The sequence below is a fragment of the Eretmochelys imbricata genome, chromosome 1, assembly GCF_965152235.1.
Source record: "Eretmochelys imbricata isolate rEreImb1 chromosome 1, rEreImb1.hap1, whole genome shotgun sequence".
NCBI lineage: Eukaryota > Metazoa > Chordata > Testudines > Cheloniidae > Eretmochelys > Eretmochelys imbricata.
Window position 1 is genome coordinate 81,826,973 of NC_135572.1, and position 17,426 is coordinate 81,844,398.

The window sequence follows — 17,426 nt, forward strand, 5'->3', positions numbered from 1 at the left end:
CGTGAGGACGCGAAGTAAGTGATTCTAAGTCAATGTAAGATACGTCGACTTCAGCTATGCTATTCTCGTAGCTGAAGTTGCGTATCTTAGATCGATCCCCCCTCTCCCCAGTGTAGACCAGACTTTAGATTCATAACTCCAGGAGAGGGTAAGATTACAAATCCCAAACAGAGTTAGGCCCCAATACCTCTCATTTCCATTGGCTAGCTAGCACCTGCAGTTGATGACAAAATTAAGATCACTTGGACATATAATTATCTGATATGTGGGTTCACTCAGGCACATAAACTGTCTTAGCTGCACCTGTAAATAGTTGCAGGTGCAAAAAGGGAGGCCAGTTTGAGGCTGGTCTGAAAATCAAGCTATGTCTACACTACATCTTATGATAACTTATGTCGCTCAGGGTTGTGAATAAACCAGCCCTCTGAGTGACATAAGTTACACCAACATAAGTGCTCGTGTGCACAGTGCTACGTCAGTGGGAGAGCTTCTCCCAACAACATAGCTTCTGTTGTTCACAGAGCTGCCATTCACAGAGGAGGTCAGCATAGAGCGTCTTCACCAGATGCACGGCAGCAGCACAGCTGCCTCAGTACAGCTGCAGCGCTGTATGTGTAGACATGGCCTTGGACTCTTCATGCCTATATGTACGTGCACATACGCATGCCTGTGATATGTGCCACAAAATGATGTTTCATTGTATGTCACTGCTACAGCTTATTGTTAGCTTGAGGGTGTTCTGTTAAGGGAAAGGCTCTGTTTTATTTTAACTTTAAGATTTTTATGTAAATGCTGGACTAACAGCCCTGGAGAATAGAATCTTTTATTTAATGTCATTTTAAAGAAATTATGCTACAAGCACAAATAAAGCAAAAAGAGAAATCCATTTTTCTTAAGCCTTGAAACAGACTAGGGACATTATTAAGTCACACAGAGACAGGATGAGATTGCAGGATGGCTTCTGGTAAAAAGGAAGATTATCTAAAGGGCAGAGGCTGAAAATGAAGCCTGCAAGGCAAGTGACAAAAAGCTCAAGGGATAAGAAAAGAGCTTCTTGTCAGAGCCAGAAAAAGAAAAGTAAAAACAAAGCAGCTGAGAACAAATCTTGTTGGGGTGGAGGGAGGAGAAGGGAAGAAAAGAAACAAAACATATAAACTAGAAACATCAGCATAACTGTAGCGTGTAGGCTACACACTCTTTAAATAGTTAGCAAGCCCTCTAGTGGCTCTCATCATCTTCTATGTTTCAAAAGCTACCACAATCCTGCCAGAACAACAGTATATGTATGTAGAGGGGTCTTACATACTATATATAGTTAGCAAAGATAGTTATTTCAATTTCATTGTGCTCTTATGGCTGCTTCATATTACTTTTGTTGTATAAGAGCAAGACACACAAACACATGACCTCTCTCCTTCACTCTTCATAGAATCATAGAATATCAGGGTTGGAAGGGACCTCAGCAGGTCATCTAGTTCAACCCCCTGCTCAAAGCAGGACCAATCCCTAAATAGCCCCCTCAAGGATTGAGCTCACAACCCTGGGTTTAGCAGGCCAAAGCTCAAACCACTGAGCTATCCCTCCCCCTGTTCCTCTTTAAGGATCAACTTCTGCCCTTATATATGCATATGAAACTTCCCTTGACTTCAGTAGGAAGTGAATATGTATGTGAGGGTAGAATTTGGCTCATGGTCTTTGGATAGAAGTAACTGGTAGTGTTTGTTAGAACTTACTGTTCACTTTTATCAGACACTGTTAGACACAATACCGCATCGCTTTTATAGTGCTAATAGCTTTCTGTCATTTAGAGTAAGCATATGCACTAACCTATTTATTTATCACTTAAGAATAAGTGATATAATAAGTGATAATAAGAATTCCCATAGAAGGGATGATGGAGGGGGAAGAGGAATGCTGTGTAATGGTTATCAGTTGTTAAAGTACACTAAGTAAGGGGTTCTCAAACTTCATTGCACCGCAACCCCCCTTCTGACAATAAAAATTACTATATGGCCCCAGGAGGGGGGACCGAAGCCCACGCCCCACTGCCCTGAGTGGGGGCGTCAAAGCCAAAGCCCAAGGGCTTCAGCCCCTGGCAGGGGGCTTGTAGCCTAAGCCCCGGCACCCAGGGCTGAACCCCTCAGGCTCCAGCTTTGGCTTTGGCCCGGGGCCCAGCAAGTCTAAGCCAGCCCTCGCAACCCCATTAAAACAGGGTCAAGACCCACTTTGGGATCCTGAGACTGCTGCACTAGGTCAATTCTTAGGCCTACTGACCTTGTCTGTAGTAGTGCTGAGTAAGATATGCCTCAGGCATCCAGAGTAGTAAGGAGCAAGAACGGCCACAGAAACAGGAATAGAGGACTCCCTAGAGTTAGATGTGAAGGGGAAGTCCTTTAGACAGCTATTCAAAGAAAAAATATATTTTAAAATGTTATTAATAGGAAGAGTCTTGAACTTTTAAAAGTGAATTCCCCAACGGGTTGGCTGTGTTTCAGGGATGTATAACTTGTATGTCAGTAATACGTTTGCAAAGCAATTTGAGATCCTTCAGGGTGGTATCATATATGGAAACTATTGTGACTGATTCTATAAGCCACATTTGGTAGCAAAAAGAGCACTATATGGCCAGTTTCCCTAAGCTGAACAGGATTGTTTCTCTCTGTGTAACCCTTGTACCATACACTGAGCAAAGCCACAGGTTTGCCAGCATTGCACTTCTACAGAATAACATTTTGGCTCACTTACCCAAAGCTGGGTACTGGCAATAAGCATATTTAATATTTAAAACATATAGATCACACCAACTTAAATTAACACTCCTATTTAGTTCCTTTCAGGCACTTCTGTTTGTGTTCCTATCTTGGGTTTTCCTGCAGGATTTAAACTTTTATTGTACCGTTCAGCATTCAGCCTTTCTGTTGTCCCCAGACACCAACACTTGATGCTACAGATAGTGGCATGCCACTGTAATGAACCTGAGTTGAAATTTTCAAAGTAACTAGGGGATTTGGCCATACAACTTCCTCTTAAATTAATGGGAGCTGTGTAGCTAAATCCACTAATCAGCTTTGGAAATCTGAACCTTTGATTGTGTAATGCAGAGATGCCATAGTTACTTAGAAAACTCATGCAGAGCATGAGAGCATAATTAATGAATTTCTACTCCTAAAGCATATGCTTCTGTCACTTGAGCTAAAGGATGGTCTTCTGCTTGTTAGTCTGTTAGTGGTCATATACTCCCTCAAGATATTCTACTGGAGAGTGAGAGAATAACATATTCCTAAACACATGAGAGAGCTTGATACATTCTCCCTACTAGTGCTGCACGCACATGTTCAGTAATTTAACCAGCATAACTGGTGTGTTAACTTCCATCCCTCCATCTCCATGCTGCAAGTCTGAATTTCATAGTCGCATTTCCTATTACCACTTCATCACATATTCAGTGGTTTCTGGGTTTTTTGTGGAGGTTGGGTTTTTTTTTCATGTGCATTTTGAGAGATGGGCAAGGCCTAGTCGTTTTAGCTATATTAAAAGAGTCACATTGTTAGGTTTTTTATTGTAGCTTTGACTAGCATGAAAAGTCACTAGTGTCACCCGATTATGGGGCATATGTACCCTGTGACATGTTGTCACCCCTGGGGTGCAGTTTGGGAGCCATGGGAACCACTGCTCCCCTTTAACCTTCCAGTTGGGCTAGCCTTTCCTACACTGCTCTGTTGGGGACTCACAGCCTTTCAAGGCCCTGTGGTCACCCAACACGACAGCTGTTGGCACCACACACCCAAACTGAACTACCTGAGTGCCTTACTCAAAGACAGGCAGGAGACAATGACCAATTTCCGAGCTCCTCCACCCTGCACCCTTGCTGGAGTATAAACCCAAAATTGTACCATCTTGCACTGCACAGGGATCTGTAAGCTCATAAAGTTCACCCTCCCCTCGATGTGGGAAGGATATGCACAATACGCTTGTGTTAACCAAGCTGAGATTTTTCCCCATACACTTCACTCAAAGGCACACTGGTTTAGATAAAGCAAAAACAAGTTTATTAACCACAAAAAGATAGATTTTAAGTGATTATAAATTATAGCAAACAGGTCAAAGCAGATTACCTAGTAAATAAACAAAAACGCAAACTAAGCCTAAAATACTAGAAAGATTGGATATGAATTAGCAATTTCTCACCCTCACTGATGATACAAGCAGGCTTGCAGATTCTTAAGGCACAAGCTGGACTTGCTTTGCAGCTTGGGCTCCTCACCCCCATTCCAAGTTCTTTTCTTTCAGAGCTTCTCTCAGGTGTTGAGTTGTGGGGGGAGTAAAGAACAGATGAGGTCACTCCCTGCCTTATATAACGTTTTTCCTCTGGCAGGAGACCTTTGTTCCAAACTTGGTTCCCAGACCAGTCTGTGGAAAAATACAGGTACCCAAACTGGAGTTCAGAGTCATATGGCCTGGTCACATGCCCTTGCAGAGTCATAGCTGCCATTACTTACAGACCATCTGAAACGTTTACAGGAAGGCTAAGCTATTCCACAGCCCATTGTCTTTGTTGATGAGCCATTAGCACTGTCTGGCTTCTTCATTATTGTACCTGAAAGCCCAACACTGGTGTTTTCCAGAGAAAGCCCATTTGAAATACAGATCCATAGTCAATATTTATAATTTCAGATACAAAAATGATACATGCATACAAATAGGATAATCATATTCAGCAAATCATAACTTTTCCAATCATACCTTACATGACCCATCTTGTACAAAATGCTTCATAATTATACCATAATCATATCATACTAATATTACTATGACGAATATGGGGTGTAGTGTCACATATCCCATTCTGGCCCAGCAACCAAAAGGTTAACCCAGGCACTGCCGGCGCTGGCTGATTGGCAGCCTCACAGCAGCTCAGAGGATAAAAGGGCTGGGAAGTGGAGGGGTGGGGCAGCTACCAGAGAAGTGAGAAGGCTGGAGAAGGGAACGCCTGCCAGCAAGCTGCTGAAGAGCCACTCAGGGACAACACCCTAAAATGAGATGACAAGACCAACAGGCTGAAGAGCCTTCAGAAACTCAGGGGAGGGTAGGAAGGAGCTCTGGGCATAGCTGGAGTCAATGAACCCTTATCTAGCTTGAGGGCCCTGAGCTGGAACCCAGTGGAGTGCGTGGGCCTGGGTTCCCCTATCAACTCCTTGATGGACATAAGAGCAGAGAGGGTTTTCAGCCTGAGCATCAAAAATTAGACTTCAGAATAGCAGCCATGTTAATCTGTATCAACAAAAAGAACAGGAGTACTTGTGGCACCTTAGAGACTAACAAATTTATTTGAGCATAAGCTTTTGTGGGCTACAGTCCACTTCATCAGATGCAAAAAATTAGACTAACTGCCTTGCCAGGCTGAGTGAGCTCAGATTCCAGTCTCTATTCAAGCCTAAGTTAATTGTGTCCAATTTGCAAATGAATTCCAATTCAGCTGTCTCTCGCTGGAGGCTGGTTTTGAAGTTTTTCTGTTGTAATATCACAACTTTCATGTCTGTAATCACGTGACCAGAGAGATTGAAGTGCTCTCCAACTGGTTTATGAATGTTATAATGCTTGACATCTGATTTGTGTCCATTCTTTAGATAAGCTATTACCAGCAGGAGAGTGGGATGGGGGGAGAGAACCTGGATTTGTGCTGGAAATGGCCCACCTTGATTATCATACACATTGTAAGGAGAGTGAAGGAGAGACTGCTGAATTGGAATTCATTTGCAAATTGGATACAATTAACTTAGGCTTGAATAGAGACTGGGAGTGGCTAAGTCATTATGCAAGGTAACCTATTTCCCCTTGTTTTTTCCTACGCAACCCCCCCCTCCGCCCCCTCCCCCTTCCCCCCTGTTCCTCAGACATTCTTGTTAAACCCTGGATTTGTGCTGGAAGTGGCCCACCTTGATTATCATACACATTGTAAGGAGAGTGATCACTTTAGATAAGCTATTACCAGCAGGAGAGTGGGGTGGGGGGAGAGAAAACCTTTTGAAGTGATAAACACCCCTTTTTTCATGATCTGTGTGTATAAAAACATCCTCATTGCATTTTCCACTTTTATGCATCCGATGAAGTGAGCTGTAGCTTACAAAAGCTTATGCTCAAATAAATTTGTTAGTCTCTAAGGTGCCACAAGTACTCCTTTTCTTTTTGCGAATACACACGAACACGGCTGCTACTCTGAAACCTATCATATGATCTTAGAGTGTAAACACTTTTCAGGCATTTTTCTGGTAATGGTTGAATCTACTGTGATGTCTGCCATGGGCAATGCTTTACAGATTTAAACTTGTTGTTCAGCTCTTAGATATATTATGGTAACAGATGCTATAGAAAACCCTTAAACAGATTCTCACTGCTAGTTCATCTACTATAACATGATCTTGATTTTCTTCTCTACTCTTCTTCCTTTCTGGAAAAATTACATTTTTCTGGCCCTGTCCATCAAATCTTCCTTTGGGAATAGTTTTAGCAGTATAAACCATGAACCTCAGTCCTGGGAGGTGCCGAGAATACTCAAATCCCATTGATGGGGTTGGAAGTGCACAGTTCCTTAAAGATTGTACACATTGCACCAACAAAAAATGTGAATGTCTAGGTGCATTTCTAAGTAACAAAATAAGAGACGGGGAGGTTGCCCATTTTACTTTTTGAAATGTGATAAGGGACCGTCGTGATGCAGAATTTGTCCCAGGATGTTTGGCAAAGGGCATAGTTGATATTTATTTTTAATCATTAAAGTCTGATAAGGGACTCCTACTGTCTGTGCTGGAGATTGTTTAACTTGCGATTCTCCTGGCAAGAGGGAGACCAATGCTTTTTGAGGACAGTAGGTGGCAGTGTTGTCTCTGTTCCCAAGTGTCAAAGCACTGAAGTATCACAGCTCAGAGAAGCCATTTCATGAAATATGCTAGATGGCTAAAGTTCCAGCAATCATAGGTGCTTCTGCCCACAAGCAGTGGAAAGATTCTTGCAAGCTTCTCTGGAGTAGCTGTCAACATACCCTCCAAATTCGGAGTGAAACTATATAAATGCTTTTAACCAGCGATACCTGTGGTATGTTTTTCCTCCACTATGTAGTGTTTTTATTATTTGGACGAGAGGGATCCTTCAACTTTTAAAAATGGAAAATATTATAATGCTCTTATTAATTTTATTTTTAATTGTGCTTTCCTTTACTTAAAAAATGAGGACCTTGAACAGCATTAATCATGCTCGTTCCCCTCTCTGGCAGTTAGTTCCAAACTCGCATCCCTTGCCTTAAGGTGAAGATACCTCCTGGAGCCTTTGGGGAGGTAGGAATTCATTCAGGAATCAGTCCAACACACATCTGTTAACAACACATTTATCAGCATAGATTGAATCACAGCATCGTTAAAAGCAACAGAATTAAATAAGGAAGTTTATCCCTGCTGTAGAATTTTATAGAGTGGTTTTTAAAAAAAGTTTCGTTCTTTAAGAAGATAGTGGTGGTTGATCCACAGAGTGCATATAAAAAACCATTGACAATGGCACTTACTGAATGCAAAAAACTATGTTCCTGGCCAATGGAAGCTGTGAGCGGCTGTATCTGAGGACGCTCAGGTAAACAAAGCATCTCGCGGCCTGACAGGGGCTTACCCTGAACAAGCTGAGAACCAAGTTTGGGAACCCCTGACCTAGACTGAACTCCTTCTAGGCTGACAGTATTACTGTGCAACCAGCTACAGGAATGAAGCTTTAAGATCCCTGAAGTATATAGGTTCCAGAGTTCCAGAAGCCTGACACTGTACTTAACACAGCCCACCGGTATATTACAGGCTGCCTTAAGTCTACTCAAGTCAACAGCCTCTACATCTTTGTAGGTACTGCTCTACCTGATATATGCCAGGACATTGCTAGTAGAGTGGAGCACACAAGGCAATACACAAAACCCAAGACATCCGCTATATGATATAACCACTGTTCTATATTTGCCACAAATCTTGTACAAAGGTTGTCAAGTGAGGTGTCTGTGGAAAGGTTATGACTCGCTGAATATAATTCTGCTATTTGTATGCATGTATCATTTTTGTATTTGAAGTTATACGTATTGGCTCTATACCTGGATTTTCAAATATTTGCTCCTGGCGTAATGCCCCCAAGGTGGTTAGCCAGCACATCTTGGAGGGACTAATTAAATTGAGTGGCCCATCAAAAAAAACATTTAACTGACAATGAACCACGGGAGATACCTGTTACACTTAATGGACTTTCCTGCTGTGACTAGGTGAAATGCATAGATATGTGACTCGTCCATTTGACTCGTCCATTTTGTTACTCTCCTTTTCCACAGTCAGAACAATAGGTTTCCCTCCACGTGGCAAAAGAGATAAAAGGCCATGGAAACTCCTCCATTTTGCCTCTATCCTGCTCCAGCCTTTTTCCTGATCAAGCCTCTGGACTATGAACTTATACTAATGGGAGCATTCTAACCAAGGGACTGAGGACCTTCCAATGTTTTGGAAGCAGCCAAAGACTTGATTTAAGCCAGCCGTTTATTCTATCACTGCTACAAGCCTGAACCAAGAACTTTGCAGTTACTGTATGTATTTGATTCCTTTAACCAATTCTAACTCTCACCTCTCTTTCTTCTTTTTTTTGAATAAACCTTTAGATTTTAGATACTAAAGGATTGGCAACAGCATGATTTTGGGGTAAGATCTGAGTTGTATATTGCCCTGGGTGTGTGGCTGGTCCTTTGGGATCAGGAGAACCTTTTATTTGATGAGACTGGTTGTAAAGAACCACTCACCTTTAAATCCAGTGTTTTTGGGGGGGGGGGTAATACAAGGACTGGAATACCTCGGAAACTGCTTTTATGACTTCTTGTTAGCCAGTGTGGTGAGACAGAAGTTTACTTTTGTTGTTGGCTTGGTATATCTTATGGAAAAATAACTGCTAGTTTTGGGGTGTAGCTGCCCTTTTTCTCAGTGGTTTGTCCTGTTTGGTATTCTCAGTTGCGACCCACACAGACACGGTTACAGCAACAAATTTTCTTTTTCTCAAATTACTTGAATGTCCCTAGACAGACCACAATGTACAGTGCCTGCAACACTTTTATGATGTTAGGCTGTATATTGTACATGGAGCTGCTTCTGGCGTCTCATTGAGAAAATGTTTATGTTCAATAAATGTTGTTGTCCTCGGTGTACCAGAACCTAGAGCACAGGTAAAAAGACTGACTTCAGCAATGTACCTACTATTGATACTAGTCAGTGTATTTCTTAAGACTAACAAGGAGTTAGGGCTTGATTCAAAGAGAGTTAGGCCTAATTAATATTAAGTATCTGCACCTTCTTTAGAGAAGATCAAGAAAAGGCCATATACATAGCTGAAATTGGGGAAGTAATTTATTATGATCAGGTGCAACAGTTTAACTCGGTGAGTAAGATTTTCACAGGGTTGGGTTGGAATTTCATGGAATTGTGGTGTCACCTTTTGTTGTCAGTCATACTGTTCCATAAACACTATTCAATGGGTTCTTTTGTTAGTCCAAAAATGCACTCCTTGGCTCACCTCAAACACACCTTTGTTCCTAAGTGAGAACCAGGTGTCCAGTTCACGATATCCCGTCTTAAATCTGCTGAGATTATTGCTCAGTCCCCTTTGGGCAAGATGCTATGCACAGAATGTTACAGCCACATCTAGTTCCCGTCAGTTAATTAGCACTGACTATCTCATAGTTAGTGCTAGTTGTAAATTTAAATCCTTTTTGAAAGTTCATCTCTTTATACGTATGTACTATATCAGAAGAGGAAGGAGAAGAACATATCCTGGACTTACTGCACTGACCTGGGTAAACACTTACTGGTATAGGGCATAGTGATTCTGATATTTGTTTTGAAGAAGTTGGAAATGGGAAACTCAGATGTTGCAAGTAACTTGTATATTTTGTTTCAGTTGTCTTCAGTTTCGCAACTGAGTGAGTAACAGAGCTACAAGTAGGGGAATTTTCCCTTCAGCATTTTACATGATTTCAAAAGTTAAACATATCAGGCTGTCCTTTGTGGTGTAATCAGTGCGGGTGCCTCTTTTGCTATTCCCTTCTGCGGTTTCTGCTTGAGTAGGCTAACTCATCAGTTTCTCCCTGGTGCTACTGTGAAAATGGGAGGCCTGTTTGTGATATGAATTAAAGAATCAAAGGATTTTATAGCTGTAAGTTTGTTAACTATAGACTAATACAACTAATTCAGATCAAAAAGAAAAGGAGTACTTGTGGCACCTTAGAGACTAACCAATTTATCTGAGCATGCTCAAATAAATTGGTTAGTCTCTAAGGTGCCACAAGTACTCCTTTTCTTTTTGCGAATACAGACTAACACGGCTGTTACTCTGAAACCTGTCAAATAATTCAGATCATTAACAGAGACTCTACATGAGGAGAAGGCCAAAGTGTGGCAACATTCCTACCCCTATACCATGGCTAAAATGTCCAAGCAAAGCCATTAAACATACCAACATGTAGCAACAGAGCATATATGCATTCGCTTCCATGTACTCCTGTTGTCACAACCAGTGAGCAGAGACAAGTACGTAGGTGCCTGGGGCAAAGCAAGATCAACTTGTGGATTTTATGTCAAAAGCATAAGATTCAGGGGCCAGATTCTGCCCTCTATTATCTACGTGCAACCCCGACCTGGAGTTGTGAACCATAAACTACTACCCAAGATCCATAAACCTGGAAATCCTGGGCGCCCCATCATCTCAGGCATTGGCACCCTGACAGCAGGCTTGTCTGGCTATGTAGACTCCCTCCTCAGGCCCTACGCTACCAGCACTCCCAGCTACCTTCGAGACACCACTGACTTCCTCAGGAAACTACAATCCATTGGTGATCTTCCTGATGACACCTTCCTGGCCACTATGGATGTAGAAGCCCTCTACACCAAAATTCCACACAAAGATGGACTACAAGCCGTCAAGAACACTATCCCCGATAATGTCACGGCTAACCTGGTGGCTGAACTTTGTGATTTTGTCCTTACCCATAACTATTTTACATTTGGGGACAATGTATACCTTCAAATCAGCGGCACTACTATGGGTACCCGCATGGCCCCACAGTATGCCAACATTTTTATGGCTGACTTAGAACAACGCTTCCTCAGTTCTCGTCCCCTAACGCCCCTACTCTACTTGCGCTATATTGATGACATCTTCATCATCTGGTCCCATGGAAAAGAAGCCCTTGAGGAATTCCATCATGATTTCAACAATTTCCATCCCACCATCAACCTCAGCCTGGTCCAGTCCACACAAGAGATCCACTTCCTGGACACTACAGTGCTAATAAACGATGGTCACATAAACACCACCCTATACCGGAAACCTACTGACCGCTATGCCTACCTACATGCCTCCAGCTTTCACCCTGACCACACCACATGATCCATTGTCTACAGCCAAGCTCTGCGATACAACCGCATTTGCTCCAACCCCTCTGACAGAGACAAACACCTACAAGATCTCTATCAAGCATTCTTACAACTACAATACCCACATGTGGAAGTGAAGAAACAAATTGATAGAGCCAGAAGAGTTCCCAGAAGTCACCTACTACAGGACAGGCCTAACAAAGAAAATAACAGAACACCACTAGCCGTCACCTTCAGCCCCCAACTAAAACCCCTCCAACGCATTATCAAGGATCTACAACCTATCCTGAAGGATGACCCAACACTCTCACAAATCTTGGGAGACAGGCCAGTCCTTGCCTACAGACAGCCCCCCAACCTGAAGCAAATACTTACCAGCAACCACATACCACACAACAGAACCACTAACCCAGGAACCTATCCTTGCAACAAAGCCCGTTGCCAACTGTGCCCACATATCTATTCAGGGGACACCATCACAGGGCCTAATAACATCAGCCACACTATCAAAGGCTCGTTCACCTGCACATCCACCAATGTGATATATGCCATCATGTGCCAGCAATGCCCCTCTGCCATGTACATTGGTCAAACTGGACAGTCTCTACGTAAAAGAATAAATGGACACAAATCAGATGTCAAGAATTATAACTTTCAAAAACCAGTCGGAGAACACTTCAATCTCTCTGGTCACTCAATTTCTGATCTCAAAGTGACTATCCTTCAACAAAAAAACTTCGAAAACAAACTCCAACAAGAGACTGCTGAATTGGAATTAATTTGCAAATTGGATACAATTAACTTAGGCTTGAATAGAGACTGGAAATGGTTTAGTCATTATAAAAAGTAACCTATTTCCCCTTGTTTATTCCTTCCCCCTCCCTCCCTCCCCACTGTTCCTCAGACGTTCTTGTTAGACCCTGGATTTGTGCTGGAAATGGCCCACCTTGATTATCATATACATTGTAAGGAGAGTGATCACTTTAGATAAGCTATTACCAACAGGAGAGTGGGTTTGTGTGTGTGGAAAAGAGGGGGGGGTAGAAAACCTGGATTTGTGCTGGAAATGGCCCACCTTGATTATCATACACATTGTAAGGAGAGGGATCACTTTAGATAAGCTATTACCGGCAGGAGAGTAGGGTGGGAGGGAGAGAAAACCTTTTGTAGTGATAAACACCCATTTTTTCATGGTTTGTGTGTATAAAAACATCTTCTGTATTTTCCACAGTACGCATCCGATGAAGTGAGCTGTAGCTCACGAAAGCTTATGCTCAGATACATTGGTTAGTCTCTAAGGTGCCACAATTCTCCTTTTCTTTTTGCGAATACAGACTAACACGGCTGTTACTCTGAAACCTTCCCACTGACTGTATGTTTTGTAACTGTGAGCAGAGTTCAGCCCTAAGTCAGCAGTGGTAAAATGAAAAGTAAGGAGCTTAAGAAAAATATATGTCTGCAGGAGACAAGCAACAATGGGACATTGACAACCCAAAGCCTCTGTCTATAATTAGCATGCTCATATATATACCTGTCTCTGCTGTTGAAAGTTGAAACGAAACTAGTGCATTTTTGCCTTTCCAGTATGTTCACTTGGTAGCAATTTTCAACCAAAACTGCAGAACTGTTTCCTTTATGTCAGAGAAGAGGATTCCCTTATGTCAAAGAGGTGAGCCTTTGTCAGTCTGCAAGCAATTTACTTTTATAGAACACAGTTCCATTTAAGGTTTAAAAGTCCATTTCACATAAATGGCTAAATCTGTTCCTGGTATAACTCCTCTAAAGTCATTTTCTCAAAGTGTTGAATAATGTATCCTACAAGTGATCTTACAGAAGGAAGGTAAGTTATATCCAAAATCTGTGTGACTGGAGACCAGTGAAAAAGTTTATCCTGTGCCAGAGGGCCAGGACGAGGCTTATGCTCCACTTAAGTCCCATTTAAACCCTATTTTGAGAGCTTAAGTGGTGAGTAGGCCTCGTACGAGCCACTTGCACAGGGGAAAATTTCACCTTTTGCCTGAAATCACAGGTGTTTGAAAGTATTATGCACTAATATTGCCTATAGGCTGCAGATTATGATACTTACCTTCCTTAATAAAATCCTTCTGAGACTCCATAGAGTTACACTTAGTATATACCCATAGGGAGGATTCTGTGCTGTGCCGCCTGGAGACACAGCACAGAAGATGCAGCTCACCAGGAAGGGGGGCAATGGTGGCTGACACTCTTGCACCATCCCAGTTTGGGGCTTTGTTCCCTAGCACAGTGGTGCACAAATGGGGGCATGCCCTTCGGCGATTGGGGGACAAGAGTCTCTTGGAGGGGGGTCATGAAGAAATTTCAGACTTTGGCCCTTTTAAAATACAAGAGTGATATTTGTATGTTTCACAGCACTTACTAGTGCCCCTTGCCACCCTTACTTCTGTGCTGCTGCCTTCAGAACTGGGCAGCTGGAGAACAGTGGCTGCTGGCCAGAGCATTCATGTTGTTTGCGGTGCAGGAAGATCATATTTTTTAATTCTCCTCCCATCCCTGTCCCACAATACCTGCTCCCACATTGTTTGTTGAAATTTTTATCGCGCTCTAACTATTATGGCAGCAGGTCCTGTGGGATCCCAGTCCCAGAGAAGACGGGCCTGACAAATTCCATGAATGATAAGGGGGGCATGACTGGAAAAGTTTGCACACCACTGCCCTAGCATAAATGAGAACAGTCAGGAGTGGCTCTACTTTGTGGTCTTCTCCTCCCTGGACTATGGACTAGTCATCTGAGTTCAGTATGAAAAATTCCCCTCATGACCATGGCATGCCCTTGCACTGGAGTCATGAGGGGAACTGCACAGTGACTGCATTGGGGAAATTCTCCCCCATGTGGCTGTGCAGCTTTTATTGTTAGTCAACACCCTTTGTGCTGACACTGGGGCATAGAGGAGCCATAGTGGAAGCTAGAATTTCACTTAGATCAGAGACTATCCCAGATGGAAAGAATGAAAATGGGATAAAAGCATGGGGATTAAAAATGTCAAATGGAAAAGAAATAAAAGAATGACACACATTTAAGGTTAAATAACTTTTTATTTAATTCAAGCTCTTACATTTTATTGTATCTTCCTGGCAGGAAAGTGGGAATTGAAAGAAGAAGAAAAGTGTGGATTTTATCAATTTAGCCTTCATAACATCCCCTTCTTCAGTCTTCTGCCATCATGAATAGCTGACAGAATTTCTGTTACCATTTGGCTCGATAATTTTTGTCAATTTTTGAAAATGAGGATGGTCCAGTTAGATGAGGTAGGGTGATGTGATTTGCAAGGTCCAGTGTTAGGACTGTAAGGAACCCTCACCATATTCAGTGGCCCATGGGAGGGTATGGATGACTGTGGTGTACGCTGGTGTGTTTAGCTGGTAACTGTTCTGACTTTTTTTTAGTCTACAGAGGCAACTGTCATTTTGTAAGGCAGAAGTGATGCACTGCATTACAGAGGGGACATACATTGTTGTGACTTTACATGGATTCATTCTTTTGTTTTGTTGTTTCCCCTTTAGCCAAAAGAAAGTCATGTTGTTCTTTGTATACGGGGAAAAAAAGGCTGTCAATTAATTGCAGTAATCTCAAACAATTAACATAAAACAAATTAACTCAAAAAATTAATCATGATTAATCACAGTTTTAATCACACTGTTAAACAATACTAGAATATCAATTAAAATTTATTATAAATATTTTTGGATGTTTTTCTACATTTTCAAATATACCGATTTCAATTACAATACAGAATACAAAGGGAACAGTGCTCACTTCATATTATTATTTTTTATTACAAAAATAATGTAATAAAGATAAACACTGTAACAAAGATAAACAAAAGAAATAATATTTTAATTCACCTAATACAAGTACTCTAATGCAATCTCTTTATCATGAAAGTGAAACATACAAATGTAGATTTTTTTATATATATAATTGCACTCAAAAACAAAACAATGTAAAACGTTAGAGCCTACAAGTCCACTCAGTCCTACTTCTTGTTCAGCCAATTGCTAAGACAAACAAGTTGTTTACATTTACAGGAGATAATGCTGCCTGCTTCTTATTTACAATGTCACCTGAAAGTGAAAACAGATGTTCGCATGGCACTGTTGTAGCTGGCGTTGCCAGGTATTTATATGCCAGATATGCTAAACCTTCATATGCCCCTTCATGCTTCGACTTGTAGATTGCACTATATTTTGTTTATCTTTTTTTACAGTGGAAATATTTGTAATCAACAATAATATAAAGTGAGCACTCTACACTTTGTATTCTGTGTTGTAATTGAAATGAATACATTTGAAAATATAGAAAAACATCCAAAAATATTTATAATAAATTTAAATTGGTATTCTATCGTTGTTTAATGTGGCAATTAAAACTGTGATTAATTGCAATTAATTTTTAATCATTTGACAACCCTAAAAAAATACTAACAAACTATATTCCTTCATCAAGCACACTGCTGTTACTTAGAAAAATGCAGTCCCAAATTTTCAACTGACCATGCACTTGATGCATAAGTTAGGACTCCAAGCAAAACTTGCTACACTTTTTTAAAAATATATTCATCAGTCCTACATGAATGAGCCCAGCAATTTGCATTCATATATATCAGTCAAGACTCCACTTTGAATTTCGTATACTCTTAATTGGTAGAAATAAGCGTTTCCTCTCAAAAATGGTGTCTGGTGTTCATTTTGTTCAGAAATTGTTTGTAACCATATTTGTTTCAATTAAGTGTCACCATCCAGTACTTCGTTGCTTTTTTTTTTTTTAATGATTTCTGTAGTAATTTGTAATACTTTGTTATAGCTCAGCATGGTACATTTATAATGTAATAAAATGTCTCTTGGGGTATTCACTTTAATTACTTTAGAAATCCTTGTTAACTTGCAATGACACATCATATCAAGTACCCCACATAAAGCAAATTTTATTCCATTGTGGTTCAGATTTTCTGACTGCACTTGAAGCAAGGATGTCTGAAAACTTCTGCTTTCGTAAACTGTAATAACACTGGACATTATAACAAATACTGCAGTAAATAAATGCTGCACAATCAAGTGGTGGATCCCCAATGGCTGGAAGTCACTGGACAAGATTTGCAGGAGAGTATGGTGCCGGTAGCCATCATCTTTCACTAATATTGAACCAGCCAGTACAGCCTAGAAAGTCAGCAAGACTGGTAGGTTTGGCCAAGGCAGCCAAGAGATGTGTTTATTCAAGTCATCTTCTGAACAGCCTTGATTAGCAAGGACTCCTGTAGAATCTTGGAGCCCCCTACCCTGGTTGAACCTCTTAAGGGGGTGATGTCAGGAATGGTCTACCTAATACTTAGTCCTGCCTTAAATGCAGGGGACTGGACTAACGGACCTACTGAGGTCCCTTCCAATCGTATACCTCTATGATTCTATGGAATGAACAATTCCTGCCCTTACCTGGGGGAGGAATCCTTGTCTAGGGTGCAGCAGCCCACTTAGGTGCAAGGGGGTGACGCCTATCCCCACTGCACTCACTGTGACAACTCAGTCTGGAAAAGGGTAGTTTAAATGCACACAGCTGTTTTAATACAACATTCTGATGGAGCTTCTAATTGCATAAAGCTCAAGTTACATAAGGTACAAAGACAGAGAAATATAGCAGGACAAAACATAACAGGATTATGTAAGTTATGACTGTGCCACACACAGGACCTGATTCTCCTCTCACATGTTTGACAGTAATGTAACTGCACTACTTTCAAGTTGAGTTACTCATGATTTATGCTGGTGGAAGTGAGATCTGGATAAGACCAACACACATTAACTGACATCTTCCATGGGCTCCAGATGTAAATTACCCCAATTTATACTCTTATGGCCATAAAACAACATAACATATGCCAATTTGCACATGACGTATGAACTTGCCCCACACAGTGCTGTAACCAGGAGTCTCAGCAATTTGTGGTGTGGAGGAAGTTA